The sequence below is a fragment of the Triturus cristatus genome, chromosome 6 (assembly GCF_964204655.1).
Source record: "Triturus cristatus chromosome 6, aTriCri1.1, whole genome shotgun sequence".
NCBI lineage: Eukaryota > Metazoa > Chordata > Amphibia > Caudata > Salamandridae > Triturus > Triturus cristatus.
In genome coordinates, this window is record NC_140589.1 from 584763301 (window position 1) to 584776650 (window position 13350).

The 13350-nt window shown below is 43.3% G+C and overlaps 1 long non-coding RNA gene across 1 annotated transcript in view; it reads right to left on the reverse strand.

The window, feature by feature from the left end:
- Positions 1–13350, reverse strand: part of LOC146817424 (uncharacterized) — a 139706-nt gene that overhangs the window by 73370 nt on the left and 52986 nt on the right. The window contains exon 2 of the long non-coding RNA XR_014963005.1: positions 4570–4680. This is a non-coding gene — a long non-coding RNA (uncharacterized LOC146817424). The remainder of the gene's footprint in view (positions 1–4569; positions 4681–13350) is intronic.

The following is a 13350-nucleotide window of genomic DNA, read 5'->3' on the forward strand; positions in this document are numbered from 1 at the left end:
TAAAGCCAAACCAAAGATAGCATTTAACCGCGAGGTTCATAATGCACTTAAGAGTATATGGTATGACGATATCTGGAAACAGTAGAAGGAAGTTGTTCCGACCACTGCAGACAGGCTCAGCTCATGCCAGAGCACCATCTCACATGGAACCAAGCACTCTGCCTTCAGGATTGTTAAGGCCTGCCATAGGAGTGACTTATAGGTTACCAGGTGTCCCATTTAAGGTTAGGTATAGGTATACTACACCTAAGTAAGAGGTGATTACACCAACTTACCCCAGCTGAGTGATCAGCCAGTTGTGTCAAATCGTTAGGCCAAGCCTGGGGTGGCATAATACATGCTGCAGCCCTTGGCAGGCCTTGGGTACACCAATGCCCTGGGTACCTAGTGTACACTGGTACAGGGGCTGACAGGGTGATCCACTTCCAATTGGTTATGCACCTAGGGTGCATAGTTTTAATTTAGTAGAGAGAACAGCAGGCTGGGGGTCTGATTGGCAGGCCCACAGCCTCAATATGTCAAAAACCAGTGAAGCAAAAAGCAAAAATTTGGGGTGACCATAGGATAGCAGACCCTACTCTCCTACAAAATTGAATATAGAAAGGATCCTGGCTGTGTTGGAGAATGCGGACGAGAGGGTACAATTATTCACATTATTTGGGAATGTGTGCACATCCAACGCTATTGTATGGGAGAGGTTCTGGGAACCCAGACTGAGAATAAGACAGGTTGTGCCTCCTGAATATTTGGGAACCCACCAATCCAAGCAGTAAAGAAAAGACCTGGGTGACATTGGGAATGACAGTCGCGAAACCAAACATAGCCAGGCAGTGGGGCACACAAGAGGCGCTAGCACTCACAGCATGGAAGAAAGACCTAGACTGGTTTATGTTGACTGAGAGAAGAGTATATGAATTAAGGGGCTGCCCACAGAAGTGGACACAAATATGGGGCAAATGAAACGAATACAGGGGAAACATCTGTGAACCACCGCAAATGTCCTGCCAAACACCTCCTGTTACAGATTGTGTAGAACATCCCAGAACCTTATGCCAGAAATGGGTTAGATTGAATTGGGTGGGAAATATGATATTTGTCCTAATCAATGTATGCTCTACTGAAAGAAAGAAAGAAGATCAGATTTGTATTAGGTTTATATTTTCATCAATAAAAAAAAAATACTTAGTTTCGGGATGAAGCGTTCAACTTTTTTCTGTGTAACAAAAACAACTGCCTCTCAACACACTACTTCAATCCAGCCTGTCTGCAGGCAGAGCAAATGAGTAGCAAGCGTCAATCTTGTGTCACAAGACCATGATTTTGTCTTTCATGATTGGTGAATGGAAGAGCCCATAATGGCAACTCTGCGGTTCAACTCATTAAATACATAATGCAACATGAAGATTGTGTGTGGTTAAGATCATTTGCAAAGCCTGATACATACAAGAGGTTAATTCTAAATTTCATTGGAGTGCACCATCTTCAGGCACTGTCAACAAGAGATTTTATAATGTTGCATAGGATCATAGGTGTAGGAAAGTGCCCCTTTTTGCATGTTACCCCCCAATTTTTGCCTGACACTTGATGCACTTTGACTTGCTGTGCCCTGGGTCGCTGCCAATCAGGGACCCAGGGCTTGTGTTCCTTCCTAAAGGCTGTATCATTGTGCTCACTATTGGCACATCTCTGGCCACAGGTAAGCCCCTTGTAAAAGGTACCATGGATACCAAGGGCACTGTGACTAGGGAAGGCCTCTAAGGTCTGCAGCACCTATTGTCCCACCCTTAGAGACCCTGCACCTTACCAACCACACACGTCCATTGCAGGCTGCATGTTTTGTTACAGAGAAAAGTGTAGAGTCGACATGGCACACATCCCTGTGTGCCATGCCTGCAAACCACTGCCTGTGGCTTAGGTAAGTCAACCCTCTAGCAGTGTGGACTAGACCACAGGTGACGGTACATTTGCAGGAGCACTGTACCACTACAGTGTCTAAGTCCATTCGTATACATTTTAAGTGCAGTAAAGCCACAAAGAGCATATGGTCTGAGAGTTGGTCATTACCAACTCCACAGCTCCATAATGGCGTTTCTGAAACTTGGGAGGTTTGGTAGCAAACATTTCAGGACATAAAACCCACACTGATGCCAGTGTGGATTTTAATGTAAAATGCACTGAGAGGTCCTCTAAGAGATGTTCCCTGAAAAACGACCAGCCCATGTGTGATTTCTGAAGGACTACCTGCCATTTGCCACCACCAGACAGGTTTCTGGACCCCTGGGTAGAGGGCCTCCACTCTCTGGGTCCAGAAATAAGCCCAACATTGGCAGAGGTGTCATGCCTCCTCCCCCTAGGATGGGCTGGGTCCATGAAGGCGAAGCTTCAAAGGCCTGCCGCCTTTGTTAGTTGACCTTGCCTTTTGCTGCCCCCAGCAACTGGTTCCCACCGGTTCCGACCTCCTCTTTGGGTGGGAGAATCAGCAGGAAAAACACGTTAGGAGGAGAGGTGTGCCGACCTTTGCCAGCCCAACCCCTCAAATGAGAAATGCGATGTGAAGCACACATTTCAGTCCCCTCCATCTTGAAGATGAGGGGACCCAGCCAATCAGGGAGAGGTGTAGCCCCCCCCGGAGGGTGGTATAATAGGAGGTGTACCCACCCCAAGGAAGGGACCCATTGGTCCCAACCTGCACACTACTGTAACACCCCTAAATTTTGTATTTAGGGGCAACTCTGAACCATGCCTCCTCAGATACGAGAAGGACTGAAGAGCTGTGCTGAACGATGATGAAGAGGACAACAACTGCTTTGGTCCCAGCCCTACTGGCCTGTCCCGACTTCGACCTGCACCCAGTGAAACCCTGGCGAGTCCAGCAGCCATCGAGAACCCAGAGAACCTGCCCTGCCTTCACCAAAAAGACAGTCTCCCGTGAGCACCAGATTTGATCAACTAAAGACCCCAAACACAGCCCGATCGGCAGTCTTGCATCACTCTGCATCCAACCTCCAGGGCCCGAGTTCAAGTAGCCCAACACCACAAGGAGGTCCACCCACTAATCCTGACCTGGGATCCGGTGATCCCTGACCTGTCTCGACCTTCTACCGGATGCCTGCAGCCTCAACCAAAGAGGTACCCCCGACCGCGACCGGAGCTGGTGAGAAGACTCGACGCCTAAAGACACCCCTGCACCCAACGCCCCACAGCCTTGGGTGGCCCAACCGATGGTGACCAGGCATCCCCCATCAACCCAACTTACCTCTCTTGCTGGTGGCCGTCCTCAGGAACCACCGACCGAGCCTGCAATCTTTCTTTTGAACCGGAGATCTCCATTGGAAACAACAGGGCTCCAAATGTCTCCTTGTCACCCTGCATCCTGCCGCCCACGTGCTGCTGATGGTGCAGCTCCTGTGCTGATTGTTGGCCCCTGCAGTGCTGATCTTTACCCCAGGAGATTTACTCCTGCAACCAAGTGGCCTGCTTGTGAGCAGCCCCTAACCGAAGGCCCCCTAGCCTCACTGGCTAACATTGGGCCATAGCACTCTGCACCCGGCTGCCCTAGTGGTGCTACTCGAGTGTCTCCTAGAACGTTGGTTCTAACCCCCGACACACAGCCTTGTAAGTCGTTTACTTACCTGCAAACTGTTGTATTTTACATTGGGTTAATATGATGTGAACTACCATAGTTCTTGTTATGACAACGTGGAATGCTACAGTCTCTTAGCAACCATCTACCTGATTGTAAACTAGGAGTGTTGGGGAGTTGGATTGCGGTTGGACCTGTGAGCAGATGTGTCCCAGGGGTCTTTACCATACTACAATAAATACTGGTATCTTCAAGGAGTGTGAGTCACCTTCTTCATAAAACTGGCGACGAACGTGGAGGTAACCCTACAACTGATGAACATTTTACAGTCCTGCTACTACCCATTGGGACTGTGAGCGACCCTTGGATCATTCTTTGCTGTGACATTGACTGCTCTTCAACGTTCAAGCATCTATCTGGTAACCATTTATATCTCTATGTGGAGATGTGTAATCCGAATTATACAGAGAAGCGGCACCGAGTGTTTCTCATGTGTTAACTGAAGTGGCTCTGTTGGGGAGTCATTTCAACTGACTGCTGAGAGTGCTGCTGAGACTTTGTGATCTCGTTCAAATTTGGATTTCGGTGGGATTTCTGTGCGGTGTAGCGCGGACAGTGTTTGATGCGAGGATTGTGAAGCCTCGTTTAAGTTGGACGTCGGATCGACACTACGCGTGTTATTCAGCCGAGTGCTAAGGCTGCTGCGTTGGTGCTGCAAGGATTGCCAGCGCGCATTTGGTTGACTAGTTTTGCTTCGTTTTTGTCCTGCTGGGTCATTACTTGTTAGAGTATTTTGTGCCGTCGTTAGCGCTAATACCAATACTGTTGTGCCCATTTTGCCAAGCTGCAAAGAAGACGGTCACTCTGAGCGGCATTTGGGGTTTAACGCGCTTGTGGTGCACAAATACCTTTCAACAACTTGTTTCAATAGCCTGAATACACGGATCGGCAATTGCGGCTTTATTTGAAAATAATAGTGCACGTACCTGGAGTTTTCATGCATCGAGTCTTCCACACGAACGTTTTCTTCCCGGCTGACTCCATTTCTGCCTGCTAGAACGTTTCGTCACGTTCGCACACAAAGGATCATGGTTAAGCTGCAAAGACAAACAAAGGACTAACTTTGGTTGCTTCCAAGGGGTGCAATAGTAACAAACAAAGGAGTATTGTACAAGCACTGAGGCTCTAGGATATTAATATTTACAAAAAATACAAAAATAAAAATTTTCGGATAAAAAAATGAAAACATTCTTTTATCTTTGTTCTAAAAAAAAAAAAAAAAAATGTTTTTCTCTACCAACTGGAACATTTTTTTTAGAACATTTTGTTTTAAACACAGCACCACGCAATCTTATTAGTATTTCCCTACAACTATTTTTTTTCTTCAGTGAACAATGTCTACTCGAGTGATTCCAGCGCCACCTTATTTTCTACCAGGTCCGGGTGAACCATGCATGCTATGGGAGCACTGGAAAGAAACTTTTGAAACTTATTTAGAAGCCATTGGGGGTGATGACTACGTCTCAAAAAGAAAATTAGCGATTTTGAAACAATTTTTAGGTTTGGAGGGAAGAAATGTTCTAAAAACATTACCTTCAATGGAAGCCATTGTGACTGAAACCAGCGCTGATAGTGAAGCTTCAGGGGACAGCAACATTGATATTTTTGAAGTTGCGTTGAAAGCGTTAGAAGAGAACTTTGGTAAAAAAGTCAGTGTTGTGGTGGAGAGACACACATTTTTTTCACGTGTACAGGCAGCTGGAGAAACCATCGAACAATATGTAGCAAATTTAAGAATGTTGGCTGTTACATGTAAATTTAACGATATGAGAGATGATCTAATTAGGGACCAACTAATCAATAGAATGTCAAATTTAAAAATACAGGAAAAAATTGTTGGGTTTAAAGGATCCCTCTTTAGATAAAACATTGTCAGTAGCCAAACGGATGGAAAACACTTCCAGATAAGTAAAAGAGCTAAATACACCCTCCCAAAAAAGTGTCAAAGAAGATGACACTATACACAACATAAAAAGGAATACAAAAAAGGTGGAGGACAAACCTATATCTCTCAACAAACCAGAAGGTGGAAAATGTAAATCTAAGATTTGTTATAGGTGTGGCAGCCCGAAACACACAGCTGATGCTACCTATTGTCCTGCAATTAAAACGAGGTGCCATAAATGCAAAAGGTTAGGGCATTTTGCAAGATGGTGTAGAAGTGCAAATTCCGCTGCGATATCTAAATCTGTTAACGCATTGGTTCAGGATAATTTGCTTCACATGGAGGACTCGTTCTATGATAGTGAGGGTGAGAATGAAGATATTGATGTCATGGTCATTGAATCAAGTCAAGTTCTCAAATGTGAAACAAACAAACAAGATAGTTATCGCCCTCCCAAATGCATCATCAAAATTAGAGACAAAGATGTACATGTATGGGCGGATTTTTGTTCCCCATTTACTATTATAGACAAGTGTATTTGGGAAGGTTTAGGTGGTAACGTAAATGAATTGCAGCCCACCGATGTGGTTCCAGAGGGGTATTGTGGTGAAAAACTTCCTGTGTTAGGTTGTATAGAAACTGAAATGTGTTTTTTAGACAGGAAGATAACAGCCAAATTATTTGTAGTCAAAAAAGGAAGATCCTTTTTAGGATGGAAAGAGCAGAGGGCACTCAGTATAGTATTGAATCCTAATCATCCACAACAAGTTTTGCTAACCTCACCAAGCACAACTTTCAAATGGGTTAATAAATTTCCCAAATGATTCAGTAAAAAATTAGGGTGTTTGAAAAAATTCAAGCACAAAATTATTTTGAAAGCAGATGCTACCCCTAAAGTTCATAAAGTAAGAAATGTACCATTGGTCTTAAGAGAAAAACTTAAAAATGAATTGGTCAGATTGTGTAACGAAGATATTATAGAGAAAATCGAGGCATCTGAATGGCTAAGTCCAATAGTTTTGGCCCGAAAACCTAATGGAAATATTAGGATGTGTATTGATTTGAGAGATGTTAATGACAACATCTGGATAGAACGGTATCCCCTCCCACGAATAAACAAAATGCTAGCTACTATCAAAGGGGGAACATATTTCACCACGCTAGATCTATCTAACGCATACCATCAAATACTGTTACACGAAGACTCAAAGCACATCACTTCCTTCATTACTCCAGAAGAAGCTTTTCAGTTTAAACGCATGCCATTTGGTTTAGCGTCCGCTTCAGCGGTCTTCCAAAGAGTGATGCAATCTATTTTAACCGGCCTAAAAAACGTAGTGGTTTTTCAAGATGATGTGTTGGTATGGGGGTGTGATGAAAACAATCATGATTCAATCCTGGAAGAGGTTCTCATCAGACTTTCTGAAGCTGGTCTCACAATTGCTTTAGAAAAATGCAAATTCGGAGTCAATGAGGTGGAATATCTTGGTCATACCTTGTCCAGTGAGGGTGTGAAACCTAAAAGTAGTTTGGTTGAAGCCATTGAAAAGGCTCCTGCCCCAAGAGATAGAGATCAACTCAGGTCATTCTTGGGGTTAGCAGAGTATTACTCGAAATTTGTTCACCATTTTTCAGACAAGGTATAAGAGCTTAGGAACTTAATGAAGAAAGGTGCCAAATTCGAATGGACTGAAGTATGTCAACAAAATTTTGACTCCATTAAGAAATACATCATAAACGCTGTGTCCTTAAGGCCATTTGACCCTAATGACCAAACCATCATCATTACTGATGCCAGTAATAATGGATTAGGTGCAGTATTAGTCCAGTTGCACAAGGGACAAGAAAGGGTAGTGGCGTTTGCGTCCCGCACACTAAAAGGGGCAGAACACTCTTATTCTACTATTGAGAAAGAGGCCTTAGCATGTTGGTGGGGCATACAATATTTTAGGACATTTGTGTGGGGAACCAAGTTTCAATTACATACTGACCACAAGCCCTTGATAGATCTGTTCTCCACGAGAGGTGCAAGCAAGGCCACTCCCAGAATAGCAAAATGGTTATACCGTTTGCAAGAATATGTTCTTGATGTAAAATATATTCCAGGTGTAAGGAATGTAAATGCAGATTGCATATCTAGGCTACCTTTAGAAAGTACGTTTGAGGAGGAAGATGATGAGTGGATGGGAGCTGAAATAAAGGATGTGTGTACGGCTATTAGCGAAGTTGAGTGGAAGGAGGCTATGGAGGAAGATGTACTGGACAAGGTTATAAAAGCTTTAAGTTGTGAACAGGGATGGAAGGTACACAAGGATCTAAATTCTTTCAAATTAATATGGTCTGAGTTGAATGTGATAGGAGGACTATTTAGGAGAGGTAGTAGATTAGTGGTTCCTGAGAAATTAAGAAACAGATTACTAAACATCATGCATGAAGGTCATGGTGGAATGTCAGCTATGAAGAGAAGGATCAGGGTAGATTTTTGGTGGGCTGGTAAGGATGTGCAGATTGAGCGTTTTGTTGGAGATTGCATGGCTTGTGCGTGCAGCGATAAGACCCACTCTTCTCAAGAAACCTTCATAAGTGCGTCGCCCATGCCTAAAGGTGCATGGGATAAATTAGCTATTGATATTTGTGGACCTTTCGATATCTTAAATGCATCAGAGAAGTTTGCCATAGTTATGGTGGATTACTTTTCAAAGTGGCCAGAAGTCGCTTTTGTCAAAGAGGTCAAGTCTGCAAGTGTTATTGCATTCTGTGAAGACATTTTTAGAAGGGAAGGTTGTCCCACTGAACTGGTTACAGATAATGGACCCCAGTTCATATCAGATGAATTTGAGAGTTTTCTGAGGAAGTGGGGAATTAAACACACTACCACGCAAGTCTATCATCCGAGGGGAAATGGGTTGGTGGAGCGTTTCAACAGAGTACTGGTTGAATGTATCCAATTAGCATGCAAAAACAAAGAGCTATGGAGAAAGTGTGTCAAGGACATGTTGTGGTCGTACCGAACAACTCCACATTCAGTGACAAGAGAAACACCCTTTTCCTTACTTAAAGGAAGGATTCCTTGTTCGGTGGCTGTGCCACCTTGGATGAATAGAGCTGGAATATACAATGCAAACTTAGAGGATGTGCGAGATAGAGTGGAAAAATATCAAAGGGGTTATTGTGATCGTTTTAACAAAAACATGGTGAAACCAAAACGTAAATTCATGCAAGGCATGTTTGTGAGAGTATTTGTTGGGGATAAAGCAAGAAAGGGGCATTCTAAGTGGTCTTTTCCCAAAAGGATTATTCTGGTAAAGGGTAACAGTGTGAAGCTGGATGATGGGAATTGGTGGAACACTAGGAAAGTATCTCCATGCTCCGACATTGAAGTTGCCATGCCTCCTAATACTAGACAAAACATTGTTGCAGGTAAAGCCAATTCGGGTTCCGTTAGTTTGCCTATTGCTAAAGTCAAAACAAGTTCAAGACAACGTACAATGCCAACAAAATATGAGGATTACATATGTACATAGTTTTTGTGTATTTTTTTTAAAAATTATTTTATTATTGTTTAAGGGGGGAGATGTGTTGTATTTTACATTGGGTTAATATGATGTGAACTACCATAGTTCTTGTTATGACAACGTGGAATGCTACAGTCTCTTAGCAACCATCTACCTGATTGTAAACTAGGAGTGTTGGGGAGTTGGATTGCGGTTGGACCTGTGAGCAGATGTGTCCCAGGGGTCTTTACCATACTACAATAAATACTGGTATCTTCAAGGAGTGTGAGTCACCTTCTTCATAAAACAGACCGATACCATTTTCTTCATAAGAAGCTAGGTTTTGGTTTTTCCCCAGAAATGTGTAGACCTTTTTTCTATATGAAACAAAAGTAACTACTTTGAAACGTAAATTGTCTTACTGACCTTTATATTGTAGGACCCACAGTGTGATATCTAGGCATATCACCCCAATTAGTCAAGGTAACTAAAAAGTAGCGCAAAAGTAATCCAAAGTATTTTCAATGTATTCTGAACTGTTTTTAAAGCAAATACAAACCTGTAACAATACCAATTTCATCTACAATTGCATTTCTGTTTATAGGTTTGCATTTGAAAGTATATTTTGCCTACCTGTGCCAAGTCATGCTTGGTTCTAGAAATAAAGCATAAGTATACCTTTTTTATACTTACTTAATTGGCTTGGATTCTGTCTCTGAGTGTGTGCCATCATTTCTTGCCTGAGTGAATACAATAAATGCTTAACACACCCTCTGATAAGCCTTACTGTCGACCACACCACCACAAATAGAGCTGTTAGTGGTCATCTAATTTAGCCTCTGCTATACCTCTGGGGATTCACTGGATACTGTGCCAGCTTCTTACAATAGGCAGAAACTGGTTATTTTTGTATTTAAATAACAGTAAAACAATGGTTAGAATAACTGCATGAGGGTGTCAGTACTATTCAGTTCTAGAATTCAGATAGCACCTTCTGGTTTTATTCCACCGGTCAATAGACAACTTGGTTCCTGGTTAGGTAAAGCTCCTGGATTCACTTTGGCCTACCTTAACTCCTTATTTATTTATAACGTTTTATATAGCGCAAACAAGATCCCGAGGGATATCAGAGCGTTTTACAATATGATGAGAGGAAGAACAAAAATGCAATAACCATAACAAGTAGGAGAGAAAAAAATAAACAGGAATGGTAGCAGATTACAGTACAATTGCACCCAGGAGGGTAATACAATAAACAGGTGTAAGCGGGCAACGAGGGGGTGGGGGGTCACAGTATGCAGTAAAGAAGAGCGAGCCGTATCAGATGGAAGTACAATGGTAGTAGGAACAATGTCAACGGGCATGGGAGCCTATCCCTATTAGGGTAAGAATTTGTTCATTAGGAATCTTTTGGCTTCCAATTTGAACGCCGTTGATGAAGACATTCTGCATACTTCCGGTAGAAGAGAGTTCCATATCTTTGGGGCAGCCCTGGAGAAGGCTCTGTGACAACTTCTCTTTTTGTTAAGGATGAGTGGTTTCAAGAGGAAGGAAGTGGCGCTTCTTGAGGCTCTTACAGAACAGGATAGTTTACGTTTTTGCCCAAGGTATGTAGGAGTTTTGAAGGGCTTTGTGCGTCAGAATAGCAATCTGTAAGTGAATTCGTGCTTCCTATGGCAGCCATTTGAGGGATTTTAGGACTGGGGATATATGTTTGTTTCGTTTGGTGTTTGTAACCAGTCTAGCCGCAGCGTTCAGTGATGCCCTTAGTGGAGCCAGGGCGTATTTGGGAAGGCCACAGAGGGTAGCACTGACGTAGTCTAGCCTCTGCAAGACAAGCGCCTGGACCACCTGCTTGAAATCATTTAGAGGAAGGAAAGGTTTGATATTTCTGAGTGACCTCATCAAGTGGTTTGCTCCTTTACATACATTGCTGATATGATTTTTCATATTCAGGTGCTTGTCCATGGTGACTCCGAGAGACTTGGCTGAGTCTATGATGGGAGGAGTGCAGTTGAAAGCAGTGAGGTGTTTCAGCCAGAGGTTTAGCTTGGGGATGTGGTTCGGAGGGGAGATAAGCAAGAATTCAGTTTTGGAAGTGTTGAGCAGGAGATGGTTCTCCGTTAACCAGTTTTGAGTAAACGTTAGGGTAGTGTTAAGAGAGATGATGTTTTCCGGGGATGAGATTTTCAGATATAGTTGCATGTTGTCCGCATACATGTGGAAGAGAATGTCCATGGAATTTAGTGAGTTAGCAAAAGGTTCTAAGAAAAGGTTGAAGAGGATAGGAGATAGAGCAGACCCTTGGGGGACCCCCATGAATACAGGAGAGGGCTGGGAGAGTGGTTTGCCTTGACTCTTTGTGATCTGTGATGTAAGAAGGATGAAAACCATTGAAACACCTGATCAGAAAAACCCATTCTGTTTTGCAGGATGGATAGGAGGCTGTCATGATTAACCGTGTCGAATGCGGAGGAAAGGTCAAGGAGGATCAGGAGGCAGGATTCGTTTTGGTCAAGCATTTTCAAAATGTCATCCATAACGTGAGTGAGAGCCGATGCAGTGCTGTGCCCCTTCCTAAAGCCTGATTGATGCTGGTCTAGGAGTTGATAATTCTCTATGTGAGCACAAAGTTGGGATTGCACACATTTTTCTAGGAGTTTCGCTAAGGTCCCCACCTTACGTTGGAAATGGGGCAGAAGTTATTGAGATCAGATTTGTCAGCGTTAGTTTTTTTTAGTATAGGTGTTACCTGAGCTGCTTTTAGGCAGTCAGGGATCGTGCCTTGTGATAGGGAAACGTTTACGATCCTTGTCCAGGTGGGGATGAGTGCATTCTTGATTTCTTTGAAGATGGAGGGGGGCAACGGGTCACTGAAGTGGTTGGAAGGGTTGATATTTTGAAGAATCTTGTTGATGTCATTTCCCTAAATGGGGTAAAGGTGCCCCATGATGCATTGTTCTTGGTGTTCGTGGTGGTCGATTTACACTTTTCCAGTGAGTCAGTGGGTGAGGCGGCACTGGAAGATGGTAATAGAGCCTTCTTAGAGGTGAGGTCAATGGAGATGATTCTTGATTTCTCAGTGAAGAATGCGGCCAGTTCATCGCATGAGGGTGGGTTGCCACCAGACCAGGATCAGAGTGGTTGGAACCGACGACTGATTGTTGTTTGACCAATTCAAAAAGTTTCTTTGGGGCGGTTTGCCGTATGATCCAGTTGGTATCTGAAGTAGGTAGCCTTAGCACTCTTGATTTGTTTGTTGTAGAGGCTCCTGGCATCTCTAAGGATTTTTAGTTAGTCCGAGGAGGGATTGGCTCACCAGGAACATTCAACTGCCCTAAGGTTGCAGCGTTCCGTGTTTAAGTTTTCGTTATACCACGGTTTGGATATTTTTGTTGAAGCATTTTTTTGTTGGAGTGGAGCAATATTATCCATGATGTTGGAGATGGTCGAATTGTAGGCGCCGGTGAGTGATTGTACCTCGACCAGGTCAACTTGGGAGGAGAGGGCGGATAAACAGTGGGCAACTAGTTCGTCAGAGTTTATTGATCTGAGGTCCCTTTTCCATATCTTTGATTTCAATGGTTGAGCCTGCCTCATCAACACTTCCCTGTTAATATAAAAGAGGATGCTGTGGTGGTCGGACCAGTCACATGGGGAAATGGAATCTAGGGTGATAGTCCGCCCTTTAGAGATGATGAGGTCTAAAGTTTCTCCTTTAATATGAGTTGGTTGGTCACAGTGCTGAGTCAGTTCCTGATCATTTAAGAAAGATTTAAGGCAAGACACAGCGGGGTCATTGGGGTTAGACCAGTGAAGGTTGAAATCACCAAGGAAGATTTGGGACACCTATGAGGCGACATTGCTAGAGATGACCTGTGTTCTCCCAGCACTGATCATTGGTAAACTTTTTTTTCTGCCTTAATGTGTTGTGGGCTTTTTGGCGAAATTGTAAGCTCGACCACAGACAAAACCCCAGTAGTGTAGAAAAGGTTCCTTTACTGTAACAGCTCACACACGTTGTCATAGCAGGCTCGATGCTTTACTAAATTATCCTACTAAGCAAACCATTGTATTGACCAAATTCCTTCCCCTAAAGTGCTACCTGCCAATAAAAGCATTGGCAAAGCCAATAGCTGAGCCTTTTAGAGCCAAACTATATTTGCTTTACCAGTACTTGTTAATAGAGTTGTAACATATTTCATGTCTTGCTACACTTGTCTATAAGATGTATTTTGTAATCGGAAATGTATTTGCTCATGTTCTAACAACCCAGTTCAAATTTTGCTGTAGAGCTACTGTTTAGTAAAATTAATAACATGTCCTCA